This window comes from Manis javanica, chromosome 12 (genome assembly GCF_040802235.1).
Source record: "Manis javanica isolate MJ-LG chromosome 12, MJ_LKY, whole genome shotgun sequence".
NCBI lineage: Eukaryota > Metazoa > Chordata > Mammalia > Pholidota > Manidae > Manis > Manis javanica.
In genome coordinates this window covers 37732246-37744243 of record NC_133167.1, presented here as the reverse complement: position 1 = coordinate 37744243, position 11998 = coordinate 37732246, and the positions used below count along the sequence as shown (strand labels likewise).

Below are 11998 nucleotides of genomic sequence, written 5' to 3'. Positions count from 1 at the left end.
GCAATACACACTCATTAAGTAATGATTTTGCCCCCAAACCCTAACTTTGCATAGAGCTTCTGCTTTTTCTAAGCTTGTCTAGACTAATATGTCTCCCAAAGACATTCTCTCTAGGGAGGCCTAGGCACTTATTTTTTTCTTGTATTGCTTAAGGATTAATTATAATGTTTGAAAAAGACTTCTATTTACTTATGACCTGTAGCCTAATAGCATACATGTTGTTCCTGCTTTTATAGGGTAAAATGACAGAAAATATGTGGGATCCCAAATATAAATGTGTCACCGAAGAGTCTAACAAAGGTAGGATCCCTTAAGAAATTAAGACTGTTAACTGTATTTTTCTAGTTGGTTTTCTGTCTTTAGCCATAATATATGTGCTTCATTCATTATCTTATGTCATTTATGTTTATAATAAGGCAGGTGTATATATCTTGTGATTTTATCACTCCTGCTCTGTGAGGACATGAATTACGTTAATCCTTGGTGAATATGATCTAAAGAAACAAAGCCACCACTTAACAATGCATTAAGTCTGTCTCCTCTGTTTCCTTTTTCTGTGCATATATGTAAATATATCCTTGTAGGTTTTTCTTAGTGTAGAATATATGCATTTAATAAGGATCCTGTTGTCTAAACTTCTTGAAAGGTCATTCTTGTTACAAAGAGCAATACAATGTAAAGTTATTATTACAAATACTATGTTCTGTTTCCTCAGCACATTTGCTTTTAAGTCTAAAAGATTTCTGAACACTTTGATGAAAGACTTACATTCTAAACTAAATTTAATTCTTCACCACTACAGAGCACTTGTGATGGGACATCAGCAATAAAATATCTACATATGTTCACACAATATGTAAGTTAAAAAAAAGGTGATATTTAAGTTTCTGTTCCATGTTTCTGGTATGGTATCTTTAGGTGGCACTGTGGTTCCAGCAGTAAATCAATTAATATTAAAGAGTCTTCTGTTAGGTCTGTGAATAAAGAACTTTGCCATTAATTTTGCATTTAGTTTTCTTACCTTGTATTTATAGGAAGTTACAGAATTTTTATAGAATTTATAGAACTTATAGAACTTTTTCTCATATTACTTAACATTAGTTGTAAATCTAAGAAAAAAGCAAAATACCCACTGTATTCCCCTTTGACAGATGGCAAAAATAAGGTTCAGAGCAGTTAAGCAGTTTTCACAGGTGCCCTCCCAATAGTGTTGCTTGAAAAAGAAGGTGTTCTGCCTTTCTCCCTGGGCTGTCTGTCTCAGCTTCGTGCATTTCTCCAAGTCTCCCAAGAGAGACCCTCGCTTTGGTGGCGGTCAGCCCTGGAAAGTGTTGGATGTGGTGCTCATTCTGACGATGTTTTGTTGAATGTGAGCAGTGGAAGCATCCATATGTCGTGGTTCTCTTAATACTTTTTCTCTTTGTTTGCTTCTACATATCTGTTCAAGTCTGAACAGGACATTAGACTTGAATAAGTGTTAGGGTAATCAATGAACATAGGCATAAGATTTAGAACCCTATGTTAAATAAGTTATTTTGCATAGCAAAAAGGAAAAAAATCTAATGAGATAAATCCTTCCCCTAGTGTTCCTCCAAAGGGATTCCCTCTTATAGGTCCTTTGTTCCTAAATTTAATACCCTGTTTCAAGTTCTTACCTATCTGTTGAAATACCTTCTTCCTCCAAACTCTCCATCTAACTTTTGAGAAAACCTAACACCCATCTATGCAGTTGATGTGGCCCCAAAATTTATTCCCAGTTCCCCAAAAGGGCGTTTTCCCAAATTTGACATCTCCAGCAAATAAAACATAGTTGGAGCTTCAGTAAGAAATTTTGTAGGTAGTCCACAGAGTAGTCTTTTGGTGGATTAGACATTCTCGGATCTATGTTCTTTCCTGGTTATTTTATCAGAGAGAGTTGCACACACCTGTTATTTTCTACTTTTTTGCTTCATAACTTAAGCAAGACACACCCACACCCCTACATTCCAGGATAATACAGATATTAATTCTCAGAGCACCATCTAAACTCTCTGAGAGGACTATTTTCCTAATTACCCCATAATTTTTCAGGCTATTATTTATCTTCCATGAAGCTAGTATTTCATTATTAGGCAGGGCATTGTCCCACTTCTAAACTCTGTCCTTGGGCCTTCATTTAATAATATCTGTGTCTATGCTGACTCATATGATCTTCAGAACCATTTCCTTGACTATACCAAGATTTGACTAGAATTTCCTATTTCCACTGCAAGTACTGAATTAAATTCTTTGTAAAAGGCACTTTTACTCTTCTGTGATCTGTAGAGTGGGAGAAGAAGAAAGTACATTATTCCAGTTACAGTTGGAACTGACTGCAAATATGAACTATGGAAAAAGCCAACTGTCAGTTTTTTAATAGTATCTTCTAACTCCTCTCTTCATTCTGATATTCAAACTTTCCTTTTCTTTGAGTTTATGCTATGTGACTTCAAAATACTTTCCAAAATGTTGACTGCTTACTGTGAAATGCCTAAACAAGAATGCAGCCCTTAATCACAGAGTATTAAGGACCTATGGAAAGGTAGAGCCAGACGGTGGAAACGGTGGATGCCAAGTGGCACACCAATTTCATAATAACCCACTGGGTATCAAAAGTTATATTTGAGTGATTTCTAAATTCTTAGCACCTTGCTTTTGATTTTCTCAATGTTCTTAATGTTGTATTTGGGTCACAATGCCCTCATATTAGAAGTGCCCCAAGATCAAGAACTATGTTTTTGTTTTGTTTTCTATCATAAGATATTTAATCTTACCCTGAGGGTGTCTTTCCACTCTAGGGTTAAAGGAACAAATTCATGTATTTCCACAGTATTTCTTGAGTGACTGTACCCAAACAAAGCGTGTATCAGTGAAGTCTAAAAACATTGTCTCTAGCTTTCAACACTCTTACTCATTCTCAAAGTTCTTATAAGCACAGATGTATATATGTTGCAAAGTGAGCAATGTAAGTGATTTAATGAATCATTGTTACAACTTAAAAAAAGAAATATAAGCGAAAAAATAAGAATCTGCATAAATTATCTTATGAAAGAGGGAGATGATGTCCATTTTACAGATGAGGAACCTGACTTTCAGTAAGAAGGCCAACCATTTCTATGATTTTCACTACATTTTCTTTATTGCCAAAACAAAATTCAGTGTAGAAATTGAAGTGAAAATATTTCCAGTTATAGGTACAGAAGAAACAAAATTCATAATTTATCTTTTAGAGAATCTAAACATCTGTGGACATCAGAATTATACAAATATACAGGAGACCTTAATATATTTATATGATTAAAATGTTTCCTTTTTACATTGTCATAGAATACATATTATTTTGACAAAATGAGGCACAAATTTAAAGCATTGTATATAAACCCATATTTTCAGAGTTTTGAAAGTTTCACTGTGATCAAAATGATTATTTCTTAAAATCAATAAAGGTGTATTTGGAATTTGTAGGACAAATGGTCCAATTTCAATATAATCCCTGAAGCCCTATCTCCACTCCATCTCAGGCAACCTCATTCTATGCATTAAAAATAATCATGCCTCTTTTATCTTTTATATGAAGGCCTACTGCAGTGATTGATACAAATTAGGCAGTAACCATTTGGTGAATATATGTTAATAAATGATTAGTGAAAAATAATAGAATAAAAACATAAACAAAAAATATATAATAAACAGGTATTTCATCAATACATGCTTGTGGCTGTTATATTAGAAAACAAAATAGACTGCTTAAAAAGTTCAACTGGTTGCAGTTTAGAGACATATATGGTAGAAATTCTGAGAATTGCTTTCACTACCATTTTCCGCAAAGTTTCACGTTCCTTAAAGTCTCATAGAGGATAAAAGGCCTCCTGAGGAAATCTGACAATGTAATTCTGTCAAGAGGTTTGGTGATTGTGGAATATTTTAAGTAAAGTTGGAGGGCCACTATTGCTAGGACATTAGCTGTCACTCTGTTTAAGTCCTGTACCTCAACAATTTTAAATCCCTTCTTCATATGAACCTTGAATGCTGTCACCAACGTGAAAACCCTTTTCAAATCTCTGTAGCACTTATAAGATAGGTAGTGTCTCCTCTCCCTACAGCTCGGGTGCTGGATGCTCTGGTCTATCCCCATAAATCAGGGCTCCTGATTCTCCTAACATCCTTTTTTGACTGACTGGGAAGACTAACCGGAGAAATTTTCTGTCTTCTGTTGTGACTTCCAGGGAAAATCCTACAGCAGTTTAACTTGTTTGAGATGACTTTAGCATGTACTTTTAGACTTGTTCTTCTATTTTTGTCTCAGCACTTGCATGAACAGTCTTTACTTCCAACCTGTACAGACAGTAAACTTTAGATAGTTTTTCCAATGGCTCTCTTTTTTCTCCTCCTTTACTTCTCCCAGGAGTCTTATGGATTCTTTTTTTAGACCCTCAATAAAATGTATTGGTTATCCACTTCTTCCTCGCCTTTCTCCTCCCAAGTATTACTTGTCTTCCCTGGAGGATAGTCAGAGTATCTTGCAGGATTCCTGCGTGGGTTCTCTCTCTTGAGAAAGTTAAGCTCCGTCAGCAACTGATCCTCTTCCTTATGCAGCCAGGCCACAAATCCAATCAACACAACAAAACACCTTTGCCATGGCATTTCACTACTTCTTTCCCTTTTAAAAAATATTCATTCAAATATTTTGTATGTGTTGATATCCTCCTAGATTTTAAATTTCTTAAAGACAGAAACCAAATTATATAGTTATTTACTTTCTGTGTGCTCTTGAATATTTGTTGAAAGAAAGAAGAATGTAAAGAAGTCACTGGGTTTTTTTTTTGCTTGTTTATTTGTTTGCTTGTCCTTGTTTTGTTTTGTACAAACACATAAAGCCTTGATAGAATGATGTATAAAAGCTGCATAGAACTGAAAGGAAGAGTAAACAACACATGATTTCCATATCACCTTAAAAGTTACACAGGGCTCCTGGAATTGTGATCTGGAAGAATATGTAAACACACTATGATCTGAGGAACTTCATTAAACTAAAGGCTATTGTATTATATCACATAAATATGATGACATAATTTTATAGGAGACATCATCAATCTTTATTTAAAGTAAAATATTGGCCTCTAGTTTTAACACCTCAAAATGTATAGAACTTCTTTTGAACTACGTAACTTTAGGTATTTGTAACTCCGCACGGTTGGGGGGAGGGGAGTTCCCAGGCTGGGTCAAATTACCTTTGAACCTGAAATCAGTCAAAGGGAGAAATAAAGTGGGAGAAACCCATTTATTGCTTACAAGCACTTGTCCACTTCTGCTACACCATGTCTCTCACAACCCAGCTTTAAAAAGGGACCCCACCAAACCTCTGCAGTCCAGATATACACTCACTCCATTCACCCTTCTAATCACCTATTGATATGGAGTTGAACTACTTCTCTCCACCCCTTGGAAACACCTATTGATATGGAGATGCAATAAGGCCATGTGAGAGATTCTGGAAATATTGCAATTTTACCATAGCCCACTGCTCCAGAAATCTCGTCTCACAATCTAATTGTTTCCCATCTTCTGCAATGAACCCTGTGAGAGAACACTGGAGCACAGTAACCAGACTAGTAACATACAATAACAACAGCAATAAAATCATGATAATCCTCAACTGGAAGGATTCAGCTAAATTCAAAGCCCTATGCAGATTAAGCCCATAGCATGCGCATTCCACAGGCACTAGGAGATGAACAGGTAGGGAGTTCAGAGCAATCATCATGCAGCAGGGTCAGCCAGGGGGCAGGCCAAGGCCACAGATAGTGTAGATGAAAATAACCTTAAGAGTGATAAGATACGTGTTTTAATGACACCAGCATAAGCAAATACTTTCCATCACATAGGATGCATGCAAGAGAGTGGTCTTGTGATAAAATAGTGGCAGGAATGGGATCTTGTCCTGGTCTAGTATACCAGACTTTCACCCCTCTCCCTGTGGGAGTTACACATGGGTCAATGTATATAGGGCTATGGGAGGTACATGCACTGGCCAAAAAGATACAACAAAACTTCATGTGAGATGCTCTTACATCCTGGGCATTTTGGGTGCACTATTGTGATCTTTGTGGGCCACAGTGCTGTTACCTCAGGAACACACAGGAGGCCAGCTCCAGGCCTTTTCCCCAAAGTGCTAAAGGGGGCAGCCATTGCTGGTCCATGTGTCAAAATGTCTAGGGCCACATCCGCTCAACAGAGTCTCCAGGGTTTAATGCAGTTTGGGCTGGTGCAGGATGTTGCTCTGCTGGCCATATACTGACTTTAATAATGTGTGTTAGCATGTCCAGAGAACTCAAGGCTCCTTTACGGGGATTCTGATTAAAACACCATAGCACTGTTTATAAGTGAACTGAGCAGCCCTGTAGACTATTGGTGTCTGACTTTAGGCCAGATTTCAACAAACCACTGTATCTGTCTATCATGCCTGCCCCAGTAGAGTTATATGGTACATGAAACTTTCACATTATTCCTAATTGCTGCACCCATTCTGGTAACACATGTCCAGTAGTGGGTGCTTTAATCACTCTCAATCACATGCAGCTGGCCACAGGCTGCAAAGAGAGGCTCTAGGCCCCTTTCGGATATTTGCTGATTTGCATGTCATGCAGAAAGCAACCAACAGTCCAGTAGCTATGTCCACACAAGTCAAAGCAAACTGATACCCTTCTGATATGGACAGAGGCCCAATATAGTCTACTTGCCACCTGACAAGGGGTATTGATGCTTTTACTATCGACCTATGTTTCTGTGGGACTCAGTGTAAGTCCCTCTTAGACACACAGGCACACCTTCCGGGCTCTGCTGACTTCTTCAAAGGTCAATGGCAAGCCCCACAATGGGCTACAACCCACATTGTCTTTTTCAGGCTTTCCTTCTAGCCAGCACACCTGGGCCAATGTGTGTGCAGATCATTCCCTGGGGATGCCAAAGGCAAATGGCCAGTCACATGATATATGGTAACAGTCTCAGTCTGACCAGAGACCCATAGGTCTTGCCAGAACTCTTGCCCCCACAGGGGCTGGTGACCATCCAGTTGATATGGTACCATGTCGGTGGCCACACGGTCAAGCCCTGATAGACAGCCCAGCTGTCAGTGCAGACAGCTATGGGGGAATGTTCCTGTGTGATCACTAGCCATACTGCCTGCAGCTTAGCCAATTGGATACTCTTCCCTTTTCCATTCTCCATCCATATTGTCTCAGTCTTACGATGGAAAGCCACAGACCTCCACTTTGGGTCTGCCCATGACGGGAGCCATCTGTATACCAAGCATCTTCAGGTATAGGGGTTTTTCCCTGCTGATAAGGACTTTTGGCTACCAATAGCTCAAAAACAAATTCTTCCTGCTTAACACTGTTATATGTGACTGGCCCCAATAAGCATTGGAGTTCTCCACTTAAAGGGCTAGTAGGCAGGTCACTATGCTGCTGTAAGTATGTGCCCCATTTGGCCAGTGTAGGCATCTGTGCCATGACACTCCATGGCATTTGGGTCCAGTCTCGCACCCACCCCATGATGGGATAGGTAATTATTACCTTAGTCAAATTGTTCCGGTGATGGGCTCCTTAGCCAGCAAGGCATGGTGCATGGTACATGGCAGCCCATTGCTTGTCTGTCAAGGTGTACCAGCCCTCTGCTCCTTTCCATAGGTGACCAAAATCCAATATGTTGGTGTGTCTGTTCAAGCCCCTGCCAAAGGCCTCATCCATAATCGTCTTTGGTTACATGAATAGCTCACAGGGCCTTGATGAGTTCATTACACTCAAGTCCTGTATGGCCTTGACTGCCCACTTGGCAGCACTAAAAGCAGCTGCACATGTCTCATCCCAGTCCCACCTGATGCCCTTCCATACCAACCAGTATAAGGACTTCAGAATTTATGCCAAGTGCAGGATAAACACTCTCCAGTAGCCAAAAGCCCTAAAATCTCTTGTAATACTGCCACAGTGGTAGGTATAGGGAAAGCCTGGACCCTGTCTATTATTGCTTCTAGAATAACTTTAGTTTTACCCTAACAGACAAGCCCCAAGAACTTTACTGACAATCCAGGGCTCTGAACCTTGGTGCTGTTCACAGCTCATCCTTTCTCCAGTAAATGTTGTACCAGTCTAGAAACTGTCCCTTCTAAATCTGTAAGAGAATCAGATGTGAGCATATCATCAATGTAGTGATACAGCCATACTGTTTGCAGTTTCTTCCATGTGGCCAAGTTCTGGTCTACAAGTCTGTGACAAATGGTGGGACTGTGGAGGTATCCCTGTTGAAGAACAGTGAATGTCCATTGCAAGCCTTCCCACATGGTGGCAAACTGTTCCTGACTTTTCTGTGCTATGTCAATAGAGAAGAAAGCATTAGCAAGGTCCACACCATAGCGATATATCCCTAGTTCATGTCTTAGTGTGTCCATAAGGGCTGCTATAGAGGGGACAGCAGCATAAAAAGGGGGTGTGACTTTATTCAATTCCCTGTAATCCATAGTCATATGGCAGAAGCTGTCCAGCTTTCTCACCGGCCACACCAGAAAATTAAAAGGACCATAAGTGGGCTTTATGATGTCCACCTTCTCCAACTCCTGTAGAGTTTCTCCAATATTCCTGTGCCCCTCAGGCAATTTATATTGCTCAGTATTTGTCACTTGCTGAGGTACAGGCACAGCTACAGGTGGGTGTTTAGCACATTTCCTCAGAACTGCCTTTACCACACGTACCCTCAGTCTAAATTTACCCACAGTGGTCTGTAACCAAAGGCCCTTCAGGATATCTACACCTAAAATGTATTTGGGGATGGGAGAAATATACATAGTATATTTCCTTTGGGGATAAACACTGTATCCCCAATGGGATTTGGGTTTTCTTCACTCTTAACTGCTTTATCCCCATAGTCATCGATCACAGTGGGGGTCCCACAAAAATGCTTAGGGTTACCATAAATCAGACAGTATTCAGCTCCTGCATCCACCAGAACTAAGACACATTGTACATTCACAGGGGACCAATGAATTGCTAATTCTACGTGTGGCCTTCAGTCCCCACCAAGTCACCCAAGGTGGGGGCTTTACCCTCACCTCAGTCAAATAGCAATGTCCAATCATCCTCCTGTATGGATGAGGGCAGGGACCAGGCAGAGCCTGAGTATTGTCCCCCGGGAAGTCTTGCAGGGACACAGGCCAAACACGGGGCTTTGCCTCCAGCTTCCATGTCCTGACGTCAGTGGCTGGAACTGCTGCTGTGGCTTTAATTGTTACCACGGTTCTAACAAGATACTATTGGGCTTCCCAGCATGTTTGCTTTCAGTACCCCTGCCTTTATCAAATCAACCCACTTCTGAGTCCTTGAGACATTCACCGGGCCCTTTGCACCTCTCCTTTCAGTCGTAGCCTGTACTTCCTTCCATGCTCTTATTGTTTCACCCTCCTCTAGATCTGCTAAAGTATGAGTAGCCTCACTTACAGTTGCCCTATGTGGGGGCAAGAATAGTCACTAGGGACCCAAAGAGAGATGGGGAAGCTGTACGAAGCACCAAATTTCTCATTCCTCCATTGAACAACTCCTCATCAGGGCCCTGGGGGTCCATATTATAGATGATTTTGTTCATGCCCAGCTCCCATAACACCTGCTGGAGCTCTGCATATGTTTTTCAGCTAGTCGCTAAGTATGGTAAATCACCCTAATTAGGCCAAACTGCCCTAATAGCTGCTGTCAGCCAATCCAGAAACACCTGATTCCCTGAGGTGTGATAGTCACTTTGCAATCATATCTGGAGGAAACAGAGAGAGTTGTCTGGGAAGCCAGTCTACCTATTTCAGATCCTGACATAACAACATTTTTCACCCTAATATCCCATAGATGCAAAAGCCTTGTAGGCAGAGGTTCTGATGGTTTCTGCTGAAATCAGATGCTCATGTCCACCAGCTTATCCTGGTATTGGGGTGGAGCATGGAGTGCTCCACACCCTGGGATGGGACCCCTCCTCTCCCTGAGGAGACCATTGTTGTTGCATTTTTACTTTCTTAATTACAACTGGGTTGGCCTTTAATACAGGAGAGGCTGGTGCCCCAGCAATAGTTCTGCCCTCAGCTCCACCCCCTCAGCCTCCCCGAACATCTCCTCTACCATTTCCAGGGCTGAAGGTACTATTCCTTCCTTCCCTTCCCCCAAAGACTCCTGCAAGGTGGATTCTCCTGCTGCCTCCTCCCTCACTGCTAATGTACCTTCCAAGAGTGTGACCTGTCTTCCCAATATCTGTCTCTCTTAAGGGCATCCCACAGGTCATCACCCAGCTCTTTCAGGTGATGCTGAAGTGTGTCTCGAACCTCAGTAACCCTGTCTACTATCCTGAGAAACAAACATCCCATAATCCTGGCTGCCACATAGCCACTCAGGGCCTCTAAGCAGTTTTCTATCTCATGGAGGACTAATTCCAGAGCTACTGGTGTCTCTACCTTTCCCCAATTCTTATGAAGGGCTCACTCATCTAGGAGGTGCTTTACCCTAGACCAGTCCCCCACTAGGGGCTCCACAGTTGGAAGTCCCACAGATAGGGGCCTCCTGGGTAAATCTTCACCTTCTACCTCTGCAGCCACCAGGTCGTCCCCACCATCCACAGGGGGTTTCCAGGTATCTCCCCACAATCCCTAGCGGCAGTCCACCCAAGTATCACACCCATAAAGACAGATTTTGGGTTCAGGTGTTCTGCCGAGTACTGCCATGTGTAAGTCCATGGGGAAGATAAGTTCCCAGTTTGTGACAAATTACCTTTGAAGCCAAAATCAGTCAAAAGGAGAGATAAAATGGAAAAAACCTATTTATTGCTTACAAACTCTTGTCCAGTTCTGCTCTCCTGTGTGGCTTACAACCTGGCTGTAAAAGAGGACTTCACCAAACCTCTCCAGTCCAGATATATCATTTCTCTCCTGACCCTTGTAATCATCTATTAATATGGAGATGGACTATTTCTCTCCACCCCTTGGAAACACCTATTGATATGGAGATGCACTAAGGCCAGGTGAGAGATTCTGGAAATGTTGCAATTTTACCCACAGTACTGAAAGAAGAATATATTGCTTTTTAATCATGATCGTAATTCCTCCCTCTATACCTCAGAGTAGACAAGCTTTCTTATGTACAAAGAAATTTAAATCCTCAAAATGTTATGTCTACAGTTTCTTAATTTCTAAAGTGCTCTTTACAAACTAAAAGACACTCTGTTACTTAGCAATAACATACATGCTGACCATAACAAGAAGTAGTTGAGGGCTGAAAAAGCATTCTGGGTAATGAAATAAAAATTAGCACATTAAGCATTTATTTTTAGTTGCATGCTGATTAACGCGTGTAGAGTAAATCAGTGGTACCCTTCATCATTAAGTTGAGGCTACTTATAAAATGACAAATTGAAAAGAAAAAGAAAAAAATACTAACAGTGTTTGATTGGTGTTCTTGTACATACCCAGTTCATTGCCAAGGAGGAGTAATAAAAATCCTACCATTTGTGATAGTAAAGTGAAAATCTTGATTTATAAACAATTAAACAAATTCTAGTTTAAAATGAGTATATCAGCAAGTTGCACATTTACATGCCTATTATTTTTTTATGACATTAGTAGAAAAAAAGAAAAGAAAAATTCTGTGTTTATATCTGATGCTTAGAAGCATCTGCTCTTACTGCTGCTTCTATGTTTACAGAATTTCTTTCTGATATCTGTTTACTCCTGGGCATTTCTCTCATTTTGAGGAAAATAAGTACTTGGCTTCCCCTTATCCCCACCCCATATGATACTTGGATGAGATGTATTTGAAATGATTTAGCTTTATTTAAGCACTTTTAGTAAATTACATTCCTCACAAAAATAATTTCTCTTTTGAGAAAGTAGATTTAATTACCATTTATTGGTCATGTTTAGTTGATGCTTTGTATTTTTAATGGTTCTCTACAAATTAAAATT

At 40.4% G+C, this 11998-nt stretch overlaps 1 long non-coding RNA gene across 1 annotated transcript in view; it reads left to right on the top strand.

Moving 5' to 3' along the window:
• Nucleotides 1–234: 234 nt before the first annotated feature.
• Nucleotides 235–11998, top strand: part of LOC140844757 (uncharacterized) — a 145067-nt gene continuing 133303 nt past the window's right edge. Inside the window, exon 1 of the long non-coding RNA XR_012123247.1 lies at nucleotides 235–300. This is a non-coding gene — a long non-coding RNA (uncharacterized lncRNA). The remainder of the gene's footprint in view (nucleotides 301–11998) is intronic.